Source organism: Ctenopharyngodon idella, chromosome 17 (assembly GCF_019924925.1).
Source record: "Ctenopharyngodon idella isolate HZGC_01 chromosome 17, HZGC01, whole genome shotgun sequence".
Lineage (NCBI taxonomy): Eukaryota > Metazoa > Chordata > Actinopteri > Cypriniformes > Xenocyprididae > Ctenopharyngodon > Ctenopharyngodon idella.
The window spans coordinates 31,121,882-31,129,423 of record NC_067236.1 but is presented as its reverse complement, the minus strand read 5'-3'; the positions used below and the strand labels follow the sequence as shown (position 1 = coordinate 31,129,423).

The window sequence follows — 7,542 nt, the reverse complement described above, 5'->3', positions numbered from 1 at the left end:
AGGAAAATACTCAAGTGATCAAATGACTCCTATCTTGTCCCTAATTGGTTGAACTGATTGTGTTACAACCATCCCCATGTTATAACTATCCCTGGTCTCCCCTATTTATTTTTATTTATTTATTTATGTTTATATGCGACTCTTGTACACCTCCCCATGTTAACAAACTTTCAAGACTAGTTTATTAATTGCCAACTTATAAAAACAAATTTATAGCTGTCTTTGTAAAGAAATGCTCACATGTAGCTTCGAGCCGCTGCTGTGACGCTGTACAAACGCTTCCAGTCTGAATACTCGTGCGTCTCTGCAGCTGCAGTGACGATGTAGTTACGCTCACGCGCCGCTTAAAGGGACAGTTCACCCAAAAATTAAAATTTGATGTTTATCTGCTTACCCCCAGGGCATCCAAGATGTAGGGGACTTTGTTTCTTCAGTAGAACACAAATGATTTTTAACTCCAACCATTGCAGTCTGTCAGTCGTATAATGCTTGTCAATGGGAACTCCATCTATAAAAAAAAAACATGCACAAACAAATCCAAATTAAACCCTGCAGCTTGTGACAACACATTGATGTCCTAAGACACGAAACGATCGGTTTGTGCGAGAAACTGAACAGTATTTATATAATTTTTTACCTCTAAAACACCACTATGTCCAACTGCCTTGCGCATCCGGTTGGTGAGGTCTGAACACGCTCTGACAACTCATAATTCATGCATGAAAGGGTTAATGTGTGTTAAAAATAAACTCATCTCTCTGACTGAAACACATGCTTGCCTCATCTTGAATATGTCTTATATTCATAAATGTGACTCTGGACCACAAAACCAGGGTCAGTTTTTGAGATTAATTTAGATTTATACAACATCTGAACGCTGAATAAATAAGCTTTCCATTGATATATGGTTTGTTAGGATAGGACAATATTTGGCCGAGACACAACTATTTGAAAATCTGGAATCTGAGAGTGCAAAAAAATCCAAATATTGAGAAAAAAATCACCTTTAAAGTTGTCCAAATGAAGTCCTTAGCAATGCATATCCACTCACAAAGATACATTTTTTATATATTTACGGTAGAAATTTTTTTCATGGAACATGATCTTTATTTAATATCCTAATGATTTTTAGCATAAAAGAAAAATCGATAATTTTGACCCATAGAATGTATTTTTGGCTATTGCTACAAATATACCTGTGCGACTTATGACTGGTTTTGTGGTCCAAGGTCACAAATTAGGTCTGTGTAGAACCAGTAATATTTGCAAAATGCTCCTTAAACTTATAATGGTGGCACACTCTGGCCTACACTATCTGATGTAAATCAGCAAGGAGAGAGAATAGTTGTCCAATTTCACTCAAAATTCATAATTATGTAGGCTAGTTGTCTCTTTCTATAGTCTGTGGGCCAGTATTGGTTTCAAAATCTGCACCTCTTCTGTGGCTAATATTAATTTAATTTCATAATGTTTCTTCAAGTCAAGCAGCAGAAGTTAAGTAACAATGTGTAAATACTACTGGCCCATTTGGAGTTAAATAAATATGCAAGACTAGTCTTACATGTCACTGTTTATAACACAGGGTGTTCATCCTTTGCTGGGACGCTTAAAAAAAAAATTGGGGGCGTAAATTAAGAGTACTATCCCCACTTCTCCAGGCACCACTACACCACTGGTTCACAGACATTTGTTGCGTGAAAGTGAGGAATTTACGACGGAAGGAGGCCAATCCGTAAGCCTTATAGCTACTAAAGTTTCAAAAAGTACAGCAACTTAGCGTAAACAATGCGCTCATTAACAAGATTTTAGTGTGAAAATATGGCTTACTAATCTTTTCTGTGTAAAGTCCAGTTTTACAAACTTATTTGCCAAGACAATGACGCCTAAATATAAGGACACGCTTCACATTTCTGATTTTAAATCCTCCAAAAATCGGCCCTATTTACTTTCGCTTAAAGTGCTTTCTTTGTTTCAAGAAAAAAATAAGGGACGAGTCAATATGTTTTTTCTTAGTTAATCAGTGTTATGGCAATGGCACAAAATCCTGTGAACGGACTTCAAATTTCATTGAAGCGAGAATATTTTTTGGAAAAAAGTCATGAAAACACTTGAGGGGTAAAGGGGTCTGTGTCTCTCAGCTGCAGCCCGGGACGTGATCAATGCGGTCCGAGTCGTGTAGGGGTGCTGCCGGTGTGTCTTCTTTAAATAGCTCGTTATTGGCTGTAACACTCGCTTACGGCCATACCACCCTGAGCACGCCCGATCTCGTCCGATCTCGGAAGCTAAGCAGGGTCGGGCCTGGTTAGTACTTGGATGGGAGACCGCCTGGGAATACCAGGTGCTGTAAGCTTTTGCTTTATCTTCACTACTCACATAACACACTTCACCATGGCTTTGCTCGGTTGATTGTTCCTTTATCCTTTCAAATCCATTGCTTCATTTATTTTCTTACATTTTGCTTTCTCTCTGCTTTAAGTGCGGAAAGGGACAGCTCAGCCTCGTTATTCCTCCTTTCTCCTCCAGAGGGCGATCGAGATCTTCTTTCTCTCTACAGCAACACTAAGCGCTACACGTTCTTCTGTAACCGCTCGTCTCCTCAACTTACACTAAACCAGAGCTTCACAAACCATGACATGCAGATAAATATATGAAATATTGATTTTTTCTAAGTGTTTTATTTGAAAATTATTCAGATGTCCACTTGAGTGAACAGCATGCGTTTATGGTTTTAACTGTAAAGATAAATTAATTATATATGTTAGAGATTAAATAAGGAGATTTTTCTTTAATTTTATGGTTTTTGTTTGGCAGCTGCTGCCAGTCATTTGACCGTTTTATCATCTGCTTTGTTATTGTATTAATTACAGATATTTTTTGTAATTTTACATACATTTGTATGTAATTTAAGAAAACAGAAAAACACTGTATAAAAATAGTCATTTTTCTGTATAAAAAAGTGAATTACTGTAATTTATCATCAATGTCATAATACTTAAAATAACAACTGAGTTGTTAATTTAGAATTTTACAGAGTTTTGACTACAATTTAAAATAAAAGAAAACGACCTGAAAAAAAATCAGTAATTTTCTGTAAAATTAGGATATATATATATATATATATATATATATATATATATATATTTTTTTTTTTTTTACAGTATATGTATGTATAAAACCACAATAATATATTGAGCAGGTAAAACATGTGTCCTGTGTGAAAGTGTCACATAAAACATCAATAAAAATTGTAATATTTTCCAAAAATATAACATACATATTGTTAGAGGCAAGGGAAGTTGAATCCAACCACAGTTTATTAATATAAAAAAATAAAATAAACATAACAGCAAGGAACAGAGATGCCTGAAGAGCCTCGAGAGAGTCAAGCATGGATGGATCTTCTCACAGTGACCGCATCACAAAGAATGCATTCAACTCTATTCAGAGCCAAATGCGCTATGTTCAAACGCCAGATTCTTATCACTTTATCGAGAATCAAGCGAGAACAGAGTACCATCACCATGACTGCCTCCAACCCCCCTGAGAGCCGAACGCACTTGTGCAAATGTTACATGTCTATCCCTTTGTTTGATTATTAAAGAAGAACAAAGCTCCTTACCATGAAACCCATGCAGACATGGCGAGAACATGCAAACTCCACACAGAAAGGACTCCTGGCTCAGCTGGGGATCAAACCAGGGAACTTCTTGCTGTGAAGTGACAGTGCTATCCACTGAGCCACCATGCTGCCTTTCACTGCTAAAAGAAATGTAAGAGCAATAAAGAACACAAAAGAAAAAGTCTCTCTGAAAGATGGCTTTATATGTGCACAAGGCTGAAGTGGTATTTGGTCAAACATTCAAATACACACAAAAAGTATGTCCAAATGCCTGTCTTTTTCTACTTCAGATAAAAAGGAGTGGGGAAACCAAACAAAACACAAAACTCCGAAGCCATTTTGTCAGTCTGTTTTTCCAGTCCTGTTTTGTTGGTGTTTTTTATCCCCTTTCTAAAATGCAGCACCAAACTAAACAATCTCTTCTTTACAGGTGTGAGGACCATTCTGGCAGACACTGAGAAGAGAATTCAGGCTTTGGGGTCCAAGTGCTTTAGGAAGCTGTTTTGCATCACTTATTTTGAACATAAGACAAACAAAGTTGTGCAGAGCAGAATGAATACATTTGTCTGCCCTCAGGAGCTGCTTCTGGTAACTGTGAAATAGGGGTGTCGCAATATACCGGTACTGACGATAATCGTGATATTCAAAGTATGAAATATCGACATAGTGTTAATTTAGGGTGTGACAATATACCGGCATTGGCGATAACCACAATATTTAAAATGAATAGGACTCTAAAGATATCATGACACGTAAATACTCCAGCACCAGTAACTGGTTGACCTCTCAGGTGGCAGTATTGCACCTTAACGCTGACACCTGTCAAACAAGAAGAAGACGCAGCGCACGCAGCTATTCCGAGAAGAGCCATGTCGTTCAAACGGGAGAGCGAGAGGCTCTGTCCACACCCGAAAAAAGTAAGCTTGACAGTATGGGAGTTTTTCGGCTTCAAAGAAAACGGCACCTTAGACAGCCCAATCTGCAGAATTTGCCTCAGTTGCCTGGCTACAGTCAGTGCATAGGGTGGCAACACCACCAACCTTTTTACCCACCTCCGTGTCCATCACCCTCAGATTATGCCATTTTACAGAGAGTAAATTGCGATTATTTTATTAGTCATGGAATGGGAAATGTCATATTAACCTGTTAACAGCGATTTTCTATGTTCATATATTTAAATAAAGGGTGATTCTTTTAATAAGTAAGTACCGCGTTTTCTTTACTCGTCTTACTAAGCGTGATGTAGCTATGCATGCAGTTATATGCCCTCAAAATTCAAGATACACGGGCATTTTTGCCTCGAATAGTTTGTCATTATATCATATGATATCATGTAGTTGTATCACAATATCACATGAGCAAGAGTGCCGTTTCCCCCCCAACTTATTGTTAAATGAACAATGAGAGTTACATTTTAGACGTAGTATTGTTAATATTGTTAGTTTTTTTCTTTATTTCGCCAACGAAAATTTCAAAATTATAAACAGCAGAACAGAGTCCCCGTGCAACAGACAGACATTTTTTTGTTATACTCACTGAATCCGCGTTTTGAATGAATCAGTTTAATTAATGATTAAATGACCCATTCAATAAAGACGGTCACTTGCTTCCTTCCTGAATGAATCAGTCATTTGAACAAATCAGTTGAATGAATGACTCACTCACTCATTAAGACAATGACTTGCTGCCACCTACTGGCAGTTTAGTTTCATATTTAAAGTACATTTTAATTAAAAAGTTAAAATTAGAAATAATTCCATATTTAAATATTGAATTAAATTTATGTAGACAAATTGTAAATGCTGTGTAAATATATTAATGCCACTTCTCATTCTGTGTCACCTCTGTATTGCAAAGATGGATTTTGTTGATAATGATTTCATTTGATTGGTAACAGCCCTAATGTATAGGCTACTAGGCTAATATTAATTTTTATTTCTTTAGGTCTTAAAAAGGTCTTTAAAAGCCTTAAATTTGACTTAAAAAAATGTGCAGCAACCCTGAAAAAAGAAAAACTAAATAAGTAAAAATTAAATTAAAGGTGCAATATGTAAAAATGTTGTCCTCTAGAGGTTGCTAGAGGCCTATTCAAAACAAAGGCGTAGCTTGATGACGCCAAGTTTGAGTGCGGAATTTTGGGACATGTGGTTTTCACCTCAACAGACGGTGCAAAAGAATAGGGATAGGACTCGGGAAGAAATCATGTTCATGGATGCGATCATTAACGTTACTGTAGTATGAAGCAGAGCAGGGCCGAGTGTTGTGGGAGCTGAACGAGGCCGCTGGAGCGATTGCGCAACACACTCCTTACGAGCAGCGGAACTTTTATTATGCCACAGTCGCCGGCGCTGCTTCCAGCGAAAACTAACAATATTTTTCCGCTTTTCTGGTCATGAGTATGAGGTAACGCAGCTCTGTTTATCATATTAGATACATTTGAGTGTGTTGAAATTGTTATAACGTTACTCTGTGCGTTCGCTCGGCGGCTGCTGTGAGACACTTGTTTGAGACGCACTGCAGTAAGATCGATTTTAGAATATCATATTAAATGCTGGATGGCTTGTGTTGATAAATGGCATGCAATTCATTTTAAAATGTATTGTATGATGGAGAAAATTCTGTATTACTGTTACTGAAATTAAAGCTGCATCTGATTATGCTATGTTAGCTACTTCACAAAATAGTGTTTTTGGCATGGTAAAGCATGGTAAAGCATGGTACTCGCAAAAAATCAAGAAAATTAGATTTAAACAATAAGACTAAACGTGTTGAGAACAACAACAATTAGTTTTCTATCTATAAATATATCAAAACAGTTGTTGCCTTGTCTATTAAAAAGTGTAATATATTAAAGCGTCTTTGGTGTTTCCATGGTTTCTACAAAATAAAACCGGAAACTGAGGCAGACTGAGGGTATGACGCAATTGACAGGCGACTCCTCACACGTCCCGGAGCCTTGGTTAAAATTGCAATTTTCTCATGATTTACAAATAGTTGGAAACATTTGGGATGTTGTAAGTACTCAAGTGAACAAAATATATAACATTGGCCTAGTGGTTTTTGGATATTTTACTGCAAAAATATTACATATTGCACCTTTAAGTACAAATTTGACTGATACATTTTTTCCTCCAAAGATTCTATAGATATCGCGATATATCAATATCATGAATTCTTTTGGCCACAATAACCGTGGTGTGAAAAATCTAATATCGTGACCGCTCTACTGTGAGATGACTTCTGTGAAAACACGATGGGTGATGTCCTGATGGGTCAAGCACGTGGTACGACATGGTATAGTTTTTTTTTTTTTGATGATGATTATGATCAAAACAAAACAAAACAAAATAACTCTTATCTGCTCTCCTGAAGGTTCATATTTTCCATTACAGACATGGCATGTGGTAACATGTTGGTAGGTGCTTTGTTAGAGCTTTCAGCTTTGGGACTGAAAGGGTTGCTTAAAAGATGTGCCATGTTAGTTTATGAACATTAGTTCAAATGGTGGGCCAGCTCAGATTTTAAGAAAGTCTTCATCAAGAAATAAAATTTGTCACATGATCTGTGAGGATGTGTGAAAATAATAATAAGGATGGTTTCTGGCCTGTCTCCCTCGTTAGCATCCCCTCAGCTGATGGTGCGTATGTGGCAGAAACAGCCTTGAGAATAAATGATCTAATTTGAAAATGCAATGAAATTGAAATATTACAAACCAAGTCATAAACAAGTACAAAAACATGGATGTCATATTCATTTTCATGGATTTCAGTTCGATTCTCATTGTTTCATATTTCCTTAGTTCTTATGTTCCCGTCTGTCATTGGTTGTAAAGTTTATTCATTGTTTAAGTTCACACACCTGCTCCTCTTTCATCATTGGTTCATTCTGTAAATATTGCCCCTTTGTTCAGTTTTCTCACTGTC

The 7,542-nt window shown here is 36.8% G+C and overlaps 1 non-coding gene across 1 annotated transcript; it reads left to right on the top strand.

Annotated features, from left to right (window-relative positions):
• The first annotated feature begins 2,231 nt into the window (after positions 1-2,231).
• LOC127499232 (5S ribosomal RNA) lies at positions 2,232-2,350 on the top strand. The gene has a single exon (XR_007926076.1). It is a non-coding gene; the product is annotated as a 5S ribosomal RNA (ribosomal RNA).
• The last annotated feature ends 5,192 nt before the right edge of the window (positions 2,351-7,542 follow it).